Source organism: Hyperoodon ampullatus (genome assembly GCF_949752795.1).
Source record: "Hyperoodon ampullatus genome assembly, chromosome: 4".
Lineage (NCBI taxonomy): Eukaryota > Metazoa > Chordata > Mammalia > Artiodactyla > Ziphiidae > Hyperoodon > Hyperoodon ampullatus.
In genome coordinates, this window is record NC_136917.1 from 153,084,293 (window position 1) to 153,100,022 (window position 15,730).

The following is a 15,730-nucleotide window of genomic DNA, read 5'->3' on the forward strand; positions in this document are numbered from 1 at the left end:
TATTAATAAACATATAATTTCACTGTAATGAATAAGCATAATTACATAGAATATTTTTAAACCATAAAATTATCTTGTGAAAGTATTTTTGAGTTTTGAGTTTTATTCTTTTATTTTCTTCTGGTTAAAGAAATAGAGATATCACTGGTTGGAAACAGATGTTTAGATAAAAATTTTCCATACAACAAAGATATTCATCTTTTACCTTAGCAGAGTACTTTCTGTAATGTGTAAATTTCTTTGTAGGCAGCAATAACAACATGGAAAATGAGGTCATGTGTGATTTTTCATTAGTTCACTATGTTTGGGGCTGCCAAAAAACATGAGTTCAAAATCAAACCTTCCATCCAACTAAATGTAGTGACTCAGAGGAAAATACAGAATACAAACACTTCATCTTTTTTTCATATCCCTGTTTAAAAATCTGTACCATCCTAGAAGAGGGTAATGTGTTCTTCTCTCAAATTTATGCAATTGTCTTAATAAATGTATCTGATGAAGCATCCCAAGTACGAAAGCATCTCCAGGATACAAGAACTTACATAGTGACTGAAAATGAGAGGCCATAAGTATTGAAGAGAAGTTAGTAAAACATTTTGAAAGAAACCAGATAGAGCAATAGGCCTAACATCTTAGGGTAAGGGTGAGGGTAAGGGTGGCAGAAACAAAAACTTAGTACCTCAAGTTATCAAAGTTATTATCTGCTTAAATGAGATTGAACAAAACTTGCAGTGGATCGAAGATAATGACGACAGTGCCTAGCACTGCACAAGAAGACTTCATGGTATTTGTTCTCATTAATAGGCATATGAGTAGCTTCCTTTTCATAGATGGAGAAAACAGGCACGACAAACATTGGATTTGTATTTTAACTCAGAGCAAAGAAGGAACAAGAAAGTGAACCACAGTCATCAATCCTCCCTGATGCTACAAAATTTCATCCATAGCATGATAATACCCTTTTGTATTAGTTTGCTCAGGCTTCTATAGAAAAATGTCACAGACTGAGTGGCTTAAATACGAGACATTTACTTCTCACAGTCCTGGAGGTTAGGAAGTCCAAGATCAGGATGCCAGCATGGTGGGGTTCTGGTGAGCACCTCTTCCTGGCTTGTAGAAGGCTGCCTTCTTTCTGTATCCTCACATGGCAGAGAGAGAGACAGAAAGAGAGAGAGCAAGGGTGAGCTCTGGTCTCTTATTACAAGGGCACTGATCCCGTCACCATTAGGCCCCACACTTATAAACTTATCCAACCGTAATTATCTCCCAAAGACCCCATCTCCAAATAGCATTACATTGGTGGTTAGAGCTTCAACATATAAATTTTGGAGGAATGCAGTTCAGTACATAGCATTACACTCCTGACCACCCCCTGCAAATTCGTGTTCTTCTTGAATACAAAACATATATATATTCCATTTCAGCAGCCCCACAGTCTTAACTTAATGTATCACCAACTCTAAAGTCCAAAGTCTCTTCTAAATATCATCCAAATCAGATACAGGTAAGACTCAAAGTACATTTCATCTTGAGGCAAAATTTCTCTCCCACTGCAAACTTGTAAAACCAGAAAAGTTATGTGCTTCCAAAATACAATGATGGGACACGCATAGAATAAATATTCCCATTCCAAAAGGGACTAATAAGAAAGAAAGAAGAGGTGATGGGTCCTAAGCCAGTTCAAAACCTAGCAAGGAAAATCCCATTAGATCTTAAGGCATGAGAATAATCTCCCTTGGTTCCATCATCTTCCTTCCAAATCCACTGAGGCGGCAACTGGCCCAAGAAAACCAGAAAGGGGCAGCTCCACCCTTTGAAACTCAGGAGGAACTAGTCATGCCTCCTGGGCCTGTGGTGGAAGTGGTAGCCCTGATGATCTTTGAATTGCCTTTGGCATCATTCTTTTCTTGAGGAATAGCTCCTGTTCACCGTAGAATAGCTCTGTGTCCTGTCTTGTAGAATCTAAAAAGTCTGACAGTCTTCCATCATTCAGTCCCACTTGATCTGTCCCTTTTAGTTCAAACTGGAAGTGTCAGTGCTGGTATAATGCCATTTCTATTCCAAGCCTCTGGTAAAATGGCTGATTAAGTTTATGAGTGACATCCACAATCGCTTTATGAAATGAATATCTAGCTATACTCTTAGTGTCTCTTCAGAACAAGCTTTCTCACATTTTGGAATATGAATAAGCTGGTTCTTTTGGATTTAATTTATATCTCTCCAGTCACATTTTACTGTAAGCATTCACTAGAAATCAAGTTGCTCCTTCAACACTTGCTTAGAAATCTCTTCAGTTAATTATCCAAGTTCATCACTTGAAAATTTTTACCTTACACAAAAACTAAAATGCGGTGCAACCAAGTTCTTTGCCACTTACAACAAAAATCACCTTTCTTCCAGTTTCCAATAACATATTCTTCATGTCCATCTGAAACCTCACCAGAATGGCCTTTACTGTCCATATTTCTACCAACATTCTTTTCATGATTATTTATCTATTTTCTAAGAAGTTGGAAGCTTTCTCTGAGCCTTCATCAGAACAACTTTTAACAGTCCCTACATGGCAATTTCAGCTTTTTCTGGCATGCACTTCCAGCCTCTACCCATTACCTGGTTTCAAAGCCACTTCCACATTTTTAGTTATTTGTTATAGCAGCATCCCACTTGTGGTACCAAAGCCTGTTTTGGCTCAGCCTACTATAACAAAATGCCATGTACAGACATCTATTGCTTAAACAACAGACATCTATTGCTCACAGATACGGAGGCTGGAAGTCTGAGATTAGGGTGCCAGTATGGTTGGGTTCTAGATAAGGGCCCTCTTCCTGACTTGCAGATGGCCATCGTCCTGCTGTGTCTTCACATGACAGAAAGAGAGATGGAAAGAGAGAGAAAGAGAGAGTGCAAGATCTCTGATCTCTACTTATACAGCATGGTTACCATCATGAGGACTCCACCCTCATGATTTCATCTAAACCTAATTACCTCCCAAACACCCAACCTCCAAGTACCAGCATTTTGGAGGTTAGGACATTAATACATGAATTTGGGGAGCACACAGAATTATGTCAATAACATCTTCTTTCCATCTTTTTCTATAATTCAAAAGCTACACATCTCAACCAAGGAAACTTCAGGTCTTTCACCTAGGTTTTGTGCTATATTTACTGTAGCACTTCTCTATTTACTAAGAAACCAAGACATTTAAGACTGGTAGAAAGTTTTCCCTGGGTAATAAAAAGACTAAACAAGAATGGACTGTTCTGTGTCAACTCTGTCTTTAGCATCAGGCTTTTGCAAAAATAAAAATCATAATTCAGAGATTTTAAAAACACATATACAGTATTCTTAAACACTTTAAACAACGTTTACAAATAAAAGAGAAAAAAGCCCAAATGAATTCAACTTTCTAATTATCAAACTAAAAATTATTACTCAAATTACCATTTTATTTTAATTATGATATAAATAGAGATCTCACATTTATTGATTCAGTCGAGCTTATAGCCAATATTTTAATCTAATTTGTATTTTAATTGGGAAATATGCTAATTATAAAATAAATTCAAGGTGAGCTCAAACCATATGAAAAATAACTTAAATTTTATAAAAATTATAAGTGAAGCACAATAAAATTTATTGCCCATGCCACTGAAATAAGGTAGCATAAACACTTGGGCTTATTTGAGCCTTTCCTCCTTTCTAGAAATTTAATCTGTTCTAGTTACAGAGTGGCAGTGGGAACCTCCCAGTGAAAATAATTCAATTCTGATCTTGGGCAGACTTGATTGCTTTTGAACACTTGACCCCAATTAGACCAATGACAATCCATTTCTTACTCCTTGTGCACTTGGACACAGTGTTTTATTGAGAGGTGATGCATGTTAAAGAAGGGTTAATGGACCTGAATAAGAATTTGTCTCAGAGAAATTTACCAACAAGCTAGGACAAAGTTTTTTTTTTTCTTTCTCACAAAGTCTTAAGGAATTAAAAAATGGCAAACTATAAAAAGAGTAAGATAAATTAGATGCACAATTAAGAAGAGAGTCTACAGAGGGGTAGGAAGTCCTTATGGTCATCACACTTAGTTCCATTTTCTCTTGGGTCCCAGTTATAGAATAATGTCTGAATTTTGTATGAGACTAGAGTTTCAATAAATCCCTACTCAGCCCAATGAGTCTTTGTCACAGGGTCATATGATTGAAAATCAACACTCAACAGAGTATGCTCATTATGGGGCTTTCCTAAAGGCAAAGAATGTAGGCTAGCAGGAGAAAAAACAAGCACAGAGAGGCAGCGGGGACTAAGGGACTTCCAGGCACTGCTCCCCAGGATGCATTTGTCCAGACTGTAACTATCAAGATATGTTCAAGAAATATTAGTTTCAGAGGAGTTTAAGCAAAAGTCTCCAGCAATGTGTTTTTAGTGTCTCATTGGTTACAAAGCCAAGCCAGGCTGTATAACCCTTTAAAGCAGACATAAGCCATCAATCTACACAGACCTAAATAATATAACTGACTCTGGTTGTTGCCAGGGGAATTTAAAACTTTACTAGCATGTTATAAATAACAATCTAGCCCATATCTTTCTTATTTGGCCAAAAGAAACTACCAGACTTTCAGGCATGTCTGGAGATAAGCACTGAGCTGTAAGAAAGTTCCATCTTATATACAATCTAACACAAATTGTTGGATAAAATGTAGTGAATATGTATGTATTTTGTTTATTATTATATGGTTTCCCAACCATTTCAAAGCATATTACAAAAATACTTTGATGTAGTAAATTTTTATAAATACACATAATCAGGTATATGGTTAACATTTCTTAAAGCACTATACATGTATACTAGAAATGAACAATTGAGTAAATAGATACAAATGGTGGTAGTCAGGTTTCTCAATACTGGAGGGAAAGGTTACAGATAAGCATGGAGAGAAGGCTGGAATAATAGAGATGATCATGGATTAGGGTAGACACGTCAGTATAAACACACACAGATTACTATAGATACAGATAGTTACATATAGAAGTACTTATAGATATGTATATACAAATATAAGGCTGTATAGTGTTAGTATAGACACATATATTCCTTTGTCTGTCAGCTGAGTGGGCCTAGAAGCAGAGACATACAGATAGCAAGGAGGACATTCAGCACCCAGTTCTTGGTTTCTAATACATTTCTCCACTATTTGAGGGAACTAGTATAGTACTCCTTGGAGAAATGGCTGATTCTAGAGTTGGGACAGGGAATATGCAAGATAAGCCTGGACCATCTCATAGGCCTATAAATTAAAGAACTTCTCAAAAAATACACACCCTCACACACAATGATAGAGTTATGCCAAAGGAACCAACAGAATGAGCTTCCAAAGGCCAAAGCTGGAACAATTTGAGCAACAAAATAAATAAAGGTGTATTAGATTATAACTAAAAGAGTAAAATACTCACATGCCACACTGACATAAATGATTAAATAAATGAATAAATGTGAGAAAATAGACAATCTCTTGTGCAGAAGAATTCCAAATAATTTATATAGAAACTTTGCTCTCAAAGAGGTGGAGAATAACTCTCTACTCCTTAAGCAAAAATTGCATATAGTGATTTCCTTCCAAAAAATGCAGAAAAGGGAAAGAAAGTTACTTTACAGTGAAGAAACCAAACAAATATTACCTCAGTCAGGTGATCAAGATTAACAACAGTGATGAATCATGTTGATTGCATGTATCCTTGATATGATGTGATAAGAAAGGCACTTTGTGCCGTGATCTTCCTCTCAAAAAACATAGAACATATCTATTAACAAGAAAAAACAACAGGACATATTCCAGTTGTGGGTTATTCTACAAAATACATAACCAGTATTCCTTAAAATAGTCAAGGTCATTAAAACAAAACAAAATGAAATCCTGAGAAACTGTCACAGCCAAAGAGGCTTAAGAGAGACATGGATGACAAAATGTAATATGGTATCCTATATGGTATCATCATAGGACAGAAAAAAGACATTAAGTAAAACAAAGAAATACAAATAAAGTATAAAAGAAGTTTAGTTAATAATAATGTATGAATATTTTTTCATTAGTTGTAACAAACCTATCACACAGCATAAGTTGTTAACAATAAAGAAATTGAGTGTGGCCTATATGGGATCAGTATTATATTTGCAATTTTTCTAAATCTAAAACTATTATAAAATTAAAAGTTTATTTTAAAACACTTATAAAAGCACAAACAGATGTAGAGTTTCAATAAATAAATCAACATCCACTTGGTGGAAAATTATGCAGCCATTTAGCATTTTAATATCTATTTAATATTTATTATCTGAAACTTTTTTGAAATAATTACCAAGTTTATATATAAAATATATTAAATAATGTATTTTAATAACCAATGTGCTTTAGATGTGTATGCATGTGTGGCTGTAACACCATAGCTTCATATGCATTAATGCAATTGCCAAATGTATTTGGGAAATCTGTTTTACTATTGCTATAATACAAAGTTTTATAACTTTATTTCCTTTTTAATGCAATGATATTTTGATGAGAAATAAATACATGCAAATTTTCATCTTAGCAAACACAATATCATTTAATTTTTGAAAGTAACCTATTCTTTATATGTAATGAGGAACTTATTTATTTTAAATTCTCTTTAGCAAAGGCATTCAACACACACGATTGTCCTTGGGCCATCTAGCAAGTAAAATTGGGGAACCAATCCTTCTGGGTTGCTGCAGTTATTTCTCTCATCTTTGGGAGCTTATCATTAATTATTACATCTTTTAGCATAGTACAGAACTCAGTAATAATGGTCTATGATTTCAGTCCCATGAGATGTGCTTAGTGATTTCTAAACACCAGAATCTCAACACACAGAGGGTTTTATGAGCTTTCTATGAATAGATACTACCTTTCTGCTCTTTTCATCACTCCTCCTCTACCTTGAAATATATTCTGGCCTTGCAATAGTTACCCTTCACCAGAGGCAGTTCAAAAACATCACACAAGCCCAGTGTTTTCAAAATTGAATATGAGTATGACCAGAGTCCAGATGTTGGTAAGATAAATTATTTTCCTCCTTCTGTAGTCCCACTAATTTATATTCCTTGGTGAATTACACTCTCTCCTTCTCTTTATCTACACTGAGAACACAAAACTCTATGAACATTTATTCTAAATAAGGAAAACCAACAAGGCTATGGTTATTTCCATGTTTTGTTTCTTTCTGTTTTTATTTTTTTGCATTTACAGCTTTTTTACTGGAGCTTTTATTTCATAGTGTATAACAGAACAAATAAATGTGAATGGATAGGGCCATGTCTCAGTTACATACTGCTCTTGTAATCCAAGACATTGTTCCAGGGATTATTGCAATATTTAAAATTTAGATGGAGGGGTAATGAAAAAGATGCACTGCACATGCACAAGCAAATATTATTAATTGTAAAGTTTTCTTTTTTCATAGCAACAGAGAGTTCAGCTATAATGCTCTGGAGTGTGCATGAAAAAGACAATGAAAAAAAGGTATTGAATGATGCTGCTGTCAAGATAAAAGTGGTGCGTTGAATATATATTTGATTACATAGCTACATTTTCAAAATGTACACATTTTCTACATAAAATCTCATTGACTTCAATTAGAATTTGCAATCTAAGTATGCCATATGGCTTTGCTTAAAAGCAATGAGACTATTAAATTTAATTACTTTTACATGCCTCTTGCATGGTAAAGGTACTTGTTAAAGAAGCAGCACTATATGAGAATTATTTCTAGTAAAAATTGAAAACTAAGAAGATGGCTACCGTCTGGTGGTTACTAATTGGCAGTCAATGCTGCAAGAAAAGTAATTTTCAGTAATACTAAAAAATAGCAGGCAGAAAACAATGTTACTTTTCTAATTTTATTGCTGCTCTATATAGCAATATTTGAATGCAATGTAATTTAACACTAGTGCTCTAAAACAAAGTATAGGTTTCCCCTGTTATCAGAAAATAGAGCCTTCCTATGAAACCTTTCATAAGAAGACAAAAGGCAAAATGGCAAAAAGTGATGAAGCAATTACCTTAGGACACTTCTTGCTAAGGAATGCACAAAATAAGCTGAGATAAAACACGATGCTCACAGACACAGTTCAAAGCTATGACATCTGGATGCTGAGATCATGATTGCGGTTCAGGAGATGCCACTGTCACTGCTCAAGGTGCATGCTGCCTCTATGATTTCCCTCTTCAAAACAAACATTGAATGCTATGTTTGCTTTTCTGACTTGTTTTCATAAAATGAAAGTCTGCTTCAGATTTCTTTCAGTTAGGGAAAACAGGTACTAATGTAAGTCTTTCTAAAAGTAAAGAGGCATAACTAGAACTTATGAAAAGCAGGGAATACCTGTATTTCTTCTACTTATAGGTCTTGTCTTCCATTCTCTCTTCCCCATAACAAAATATTGATGACGTTACAGTTCTTTCCTTCATTTTGTTTCATTATAGGAAGTGTTGAAAAGTCAAATTCCTGATAAAGTCATATATGCAATATAAAGAATAGAAATGGGTTATATATTGCTGTATAAATACATATTGTTGGACTTTCAATAGGGACTAGAAAAGTCTGTGGCAAATTGGAAAGCAGACACCATTTCGAAGTATAATATTTATTATCCCCAGATAATTTTTCCATGTGATAGCTGAATTTCATCCACTATTGCAAGATCTGTTGAATTTATTTTTTAAAAAAGCAGGAAATCTAGAGAGGAAATGAAATCTTCAAATTTTAAGATATGGAAAATAATTAAAGTAAACAATTTATGAGCAAAACAAGCATATCTGCAGGCTAAAAATGTCTCATGGGCTGTTTGTCTTTTCTTTTTTTATCATTCTGACTTTATATAATGAAACAAATTGCTAAGAAATTAAACTAAAAACCATTATTTCCCTACTTGTTCATACAAGCAATAAAATCAGAAGTATCAGAACTCCTAATCGATAAAAAGTAGCTATTTTTACTTTAAACAGAACATAAACAATTGAGAAAACAGTACAGTAAAACTGAAAATAATTTTGCATTACAAAACCTCATCAAAAGCTAAAAAGATTTATTCAGACAACTTCTGAAAAGTGATAATCAGTCATTTCCTTTATCTTTATGGAAAACTGTTCTTTTCTGATTCTGACTTGCTTTAAAATTCAGTGGTCATTCCTAGTTCAAAGACGGTTGACTGAACATAGATGATTATCTCTTCTGCCAGAATCCCAATGAAATCACATAATAAGTATTTTTAAAAATCAGCACAAATGTCATTCTTAAAAAATCATAAAGCATACATCCTAAGTACATGAACAGGTATTTCTTGAAATATAATGTATATGATGATTACAGAAATAGCTAAATTCAATGGAACAGAAGCCTGCTATTTTGAACAAGCAAAAAAATGTCTCTCTCCTTCCCCTGCCCACTCACTGCCCAGACTAAAAAAAAAGCGAAACTTTCCACCTTCGGATCATACTTAAAAGATGAGAGGTAAGGAATCGGTAGGATTTTTTGTTGTTTTTGTTTCTTGTTGTTTTATTTTATCTATTTAATTTTGGAAGTGGCCCTGGGGTTCTTGACAAGGTAAATGTTTAAAGGCTGTGGAACAGCTGTGCCTGTCACCTGTCTTACTAAACAGCTTTTCTCTTCATTTTCCTTCCATATAAAACTTTATGCAAAGCAATATAAATTGGAGAAATAACGCCTCTGAAGACACCCAGAGTAGATCCTGAGACCTATGCATAAACCCTGGGTGCCCTGCCCACTAGAAATGGCTTTTTCCACATTTCCTTAAAAACAACCTTGCATGCCACCAACTCACCATTAGCAGAGATCCTTTAATTATTGCCAAAGGAGCAAAAAGTATTACTTACACTAAGGAAATAAATGCAAGCAAAACATACATACAAAATAGAGAAAGCCCCTATTTGTAAATATTAGCTGATAATTGCAGATAAAATTATTTGATAGTTGGGGGAAGTCAATAGTATGAAAGGAAAATAAAAATAACCTTTCAAGGCTTTTCTTTCAAGGAAAAAAAAAGAATGTTGAGAAAGTAGCGGAATTTTATATAAATAAAAATTAATACCCTCAAAGTAACTGACAATAGCATCTCATGTAAAGCCAAAATTAGGCTGTTATCAGAAGTGTTGAACAGATTGTTTTGAAACAAAAACTGTACATTCTAAAGAATACATTTTCTGAGGCAGAAAATTTAACAGTGGCAAATTTTCAAAAGTTATTGCAGAAAGTCAAATAGATTTAAAAAATGGAAAAAGTAAGGCACATGAATAATTGATTCAACAATCTAATAAGAGTTACAGAGAGAGGGAAAGGAAATAAATAGGACAGGGACAAAAAAAAAATTCCCTGTGTTAAAGAATTTCTTAAAGCTTCAATATTGAAGACATATATTCCCTCATAGGAAGAGGAAAAACATAAAGAAGTCACATGTCTACATGTACCTTGGTGTGTTTACTAAATACAGAGGTCATAGAAATATATCGTTCATAGGAGTCCTTGGAGAAGGGATTAATTTCAGTCCAGGAAAATACAAGATGAGTCTGGGGAATCGTACGAGAGCAAAAAGAAAGGAAGCACTCAAAACAAAACAAGGTACGTCGTAAGTGCAAAAGAACCAAACTGAAATAGCCCCCAGTGGTCAAATAATTTGAACAGCAAAATAAATAGCAGTAGCACTGGATTATAACCCATCAGATAAATATACATACAATCATAAAATCATACTGTTACCAATAAATGAATAAATTTACAGAGGAGAAACTCTTTCTTATGGAAGAAACCATCCATTTACTGTGAGAAGAATGAGGAAAAGTAGAACACCACTGTCAAAATTGTTGCAGGACAAAAATTTGAAGAGTCAAAATATTTGCATTATCGCAAACTGTCTACTTCAAAAAGTCTATTAATTACAAAAACAGTCACTTTGCAGTGGAAGAAACCAGCAAAAACCACAGTGAAGTGAACTGGAGGACACTGATGACATGTAAATGAAATCTGATAGAAAAAAAATCTATATTATAATTTTAAGATATATAAAATTTAAAAATTTGGAAGACTGAGATTTGTGCCAAAGATTTGTGAGTTAAAAAGAGTACATTTTTCTTTAAATGTCAGTGCCCTTAGCTTTATAAACATTCTAACCAAAAAACAAAATAATAATTGAATTAATTAAAAGAATTTTCAAGCATCTGGAAGAGAACACCAAAATTTGAACAGTTGTTAATCTTCTTCTCTGTCATTCTCCTTAAAGTTATGCAGAATCATTCTTTGTTAGTAAAATAAGTTGAGGTAACCCAAATAAAAGATCAAGTATATATATTTTTTTCTGTCTGTAGAAACAGGATCATTGAATAGCTGTGTAATTTTACTCAGTTTTAAAAATATGAGGGGAAATATTTCTTTTCCTCTCTTTGTATACATACAAATTTCAATAAATAGACCCAAACTTACTGGAAAACCAGTATATTCTTTAGAAAGCTTAGAGATTAACACCAGATTTTTTGTTTTTAATTGACAGTTCATGCTGATTCAGGGTTTTCTTTTTTGTACAGCAATTCTACAACAACCCATGGGGTCAATCACGAATTCTGTGAAGAAAATCATGGTGCCAGATTTTAGAATGCATTTTATGGCTTTGGCATGGAAGATAGGCCATTTAAGGATTCCCTCTTAACGTTAAACCATTTGCCTTTTCCCCCAGGTAGGTGTATATGTCTCCTAATTTTGCAAAGATATTAAATTCAATCTCATTATGTTATAAATCAATTTCAAGGTATACTCTATCTGCTTTTTCTATACTACCAAATGTCTTCTCTGAGGTTCCTGGCCATTTCTCTAAAACTGAACTATATCTCCTGCTTTGGAAAGGTCTTGAGCCACATTTCCTCCTATTATGATATGTATTCAAATTAAATTCAACTTTTCCTACCAACAGCATATAAAATTATTAATAATATGGTAGATACCATAATAACTCAATTATTTCAAAGAAGAAACAGGCAGGCACGGAATTATTTTGGAGTCAAAGGATGACTTGGCACAGAACATAGTTAGAAATAGACACACTAAATCATTTGACTGAAATTCGGATACCGTAAAAACTGGCACGGAAGAGCTTTAAGTCAAGCAGATCTAGGTCTATTTGTTGTGGCTAAATGAAACCTTTTTTCATGTTCCTTAAACCAATAAAATGCATAATTAAATGGGTAGATTTAATTTTGTACTCATAATAAAAAGTTTACTGAATTGTAAATTTATCTTTGGTTTCAAAAATCTTTTAAAAACATGCCTAATTTTACACTATTTCATTTACTACGTATGGTTTGAATATGCATATATATGTCCATATACACACATATATATGAAGAAATATATACTATGAAATATTATGGTATGAATACTTATTTTGCTATTAAAATATATATATATATCTGGGATCCCCCTGGTATCCTAGTGCCTGGCTCTGCTGCATCCCTTTTTGCATCCTTAGGTTGCAATTGGCTACTGTTCTTCTCTTCCAATAATAAACATTGATCTGGTAGGTCTAGTATGTGTAGTTTCTCATCAGTTGCCTTTGTTCATTCAACAAATCTTCATAATAACCCATTTTCTGTGGGTATAATAGATTTCAACGCATTATACAGATGATGAAAGTAATCCTTATTATAGTAAAATTAGTTGTTCAAAGTCAAACAGCAAGATTTCAGCCAGGATGTCTCAATCTACTGTGTAATTATAGAATTGCTGACTCAATCATTATCCCTCACAAATGCAAGTGTTTTTTAGCTTACATATGATATCCTCAGTGTTGTTTGTATTTTTAAACTATTTAATAATGTCAAAATCTCTAACTTTTCCCTCATCCCCTGACATTAGGCATGCACCAAAACCCAGAATATTGGCTAAGTGTCTTATATCAATGGGTTATAAAGAATCAGGACTATATTTGTAGAAATTGCTACATTAGATGCAATGTAAACTGATGCTTGGAAGAGTGAGCTGATTCAAGGCATGTCTGGTAAAGTTGAAACTCAACTATCAGAGGAGTTCGAGGCCGAACTGAAAAAGTGGTAAAATCAAAGACCAGCAATAAATCTGAAGTAAAAACATGTTGTGAATCTTCAAGAATGGTTTCGCTAATGAGCAGCAATATGGTTGATTAGCTTCAGAAGAGGTATTTAAACAGAAGTCACCTCATTTAGTGCCTAATGCTTGTCAGAATGTTTTATGATATACATTGTGATATGACAATGACTTCCAAATATAGCCTCATACCTGGAAACTGTGAGTTTTATGTTACTTGCTGAAATTTTTACAGATGTGACTAAATTAAAGATTTTGATTTGAGGAAATTATCCTGGATTGTCATGGTGACCCCTATATCCAATCTCAAGTGTCATTATAAGAGAGAAGCAGAAGGATATTTTATGCACATGGAAGAGGAGGAGTCGATGCGACCATGGAGACAGAGATTGGAAAAAAAACGCCTCAGACTAGGCTACCTGAGATACACAAGCAGGCACCAGAAGATAGAAGCATCAGGAAACAGATTATCCCCCCATAGCCTCTGAAGGAAAAATGGCCTTGTCAACACCTTGATTTTGAAATGACCTTTGCCAACATCTGGCCTCCAGAACTGTGAGAAAATAAATCCCTGTTGTTTTAATCATCCAAGGCTGTGGTAATTTATTACAATAGCCACAGAAACTTCATACATTCCTCACTGTGTTCTGTAGATGCTGCACTTGGCCACTGAGAAGGAGACGTCTTCCCATGGTGCAGAATGTAGTGAGGGTGGAATTAGAAAGCATTGCAGAATGTTGTCATTATGGAGTGAAAGGAGTCATATTAATATAGTGACTCTTAGGCTTCCCTGGTGGCGCAGTGGTTGAGAGTCCGCCTGCTGATGCAGAGGACACGGGTTCATGCCCCGGTCTGGGAAGATCCCACGTGCCACGGAGCGTCTGGGCCCGTGAGCCATAGCCGCTGAGTCTGCGCGTCCAGAGCCTGTGCTCCGCAAGGGGAGAGGCCACAACAGTGAGAGACCCGCGTACCAAAAAAAAAAAAAAAAAAAAAAATATATATATATATATATATATATATATATATATATAGTGACTCTTGTGTTTGTAACTGTAGACAAATTTTGTTGACTATAAATCCAATCATTCAATATTTTTTGTAAATATACTGGTTTTGTACACTTAATTGATTTCATCTGTGCATGAGAGTAGGTAGATTATGATATGGAGTATTCTGAATAATAGACCCTCTCTCCCCACCAAACCCATATTGAAAAATAAAGTTGGTCATTGTAGTAGGCTAAATTTTATCCCAAAAGACTTTTTTATGCTCTAATACCCTGAATCTGAAAATATCCCCTAATATGGCAAAAGAATAAATACTACCTTATATGACAACAGAGGTGATTAAAGATATTGAGAGAAGGAGCTTATTGGTGGGGGTAGGGGGCTTTCAGGGAAAGTATTTTAAAGGCAACATTATAAGGGTTGCAGTGTGCCTGACCAGCTTGTGGATATTTTTCTGATTGGTTGGTGGTGAGGTAACAGGGTGAGGTTTCAGGAATCTCAATCATCAACTTCTGGTTCCAACCAGTCTTGGGTCTACATGTTTGTGGTGAGCATGTAGTCAACATCCTCCACTGGGTCAGGGGGTTTAAATTTCTGCAGAACAACTCAACGATATGCATCCAATTGTCATCTTTATTTCTTCAGGAGGAACTAGGAGTCCTGTGACTCTATTTTAACCATTAAATGCCCTTTGGAATTCAGGGAAGGTCCAACAAGAAGTGGGGGACATGGAGGGGATTGTGCCCGGGAAGGGCCACATGGCTCTGCTTGGTTCCAGTTTCCCCTTTTCTCTGACATTCCTCAGTCTTAAGGGGAACAGGAGCAGGACAGCAAAGGGAATAAAGTTTAGATAGAGAGGTTAATCATTAGCTCAGCACGGGAATTTGGTTTTAGGGGAACTCGGATTTACAAAAAATTGTCCAATGCAGACTATAAAAATTCATCACTTTGATGATTGATTTCACCGCAAAAACTATTTATTATGATATAGTGGGGTGCATCCACACTATGACAAGTCATGTATTTCCCAGATTATAGTAGGAAAACTTATTCAAACAAAAGTGAAATAAACAAAAGAAAAATTACTTAATATTCTAGATATTGTTGAGTTTAACTTAGAACAAGCACAATTAAGGTCATTTTTCCATAAGTAAGTGAAAGCTATTCTAAACAGAACCATTTTCCTCAAAGAAGCAAGAGTACAGGAGGTGAAGGCCGAGGTCCTGAAAATAGAGAAGACAAGGTAAAGCTAGTTAAGAACATCCTGTTTGTCACTTTTTTGGTATTATGTATGTTTTCATTTTCTTATACAAATTTTACAGGTTTAATTTTAATGGGTATGGAATAACAAGAGAAAAATTTAATCATGCCTCTGATATTGATTAATTGAATTTTTTAATTGAATTTTTAAAACCAACATTCTCTAAAAGAATGATATAAATCCACATGTCTATATACGTTGTGTTATTTCAAACGATAAAAACTATTTTGGTTTTTATATTTTTCCTTTGTGACTTTCCATAAAAAAAATCTTGGGGATACACATAATGTACCTTTAACTCTTTAACATTAAGACTGTT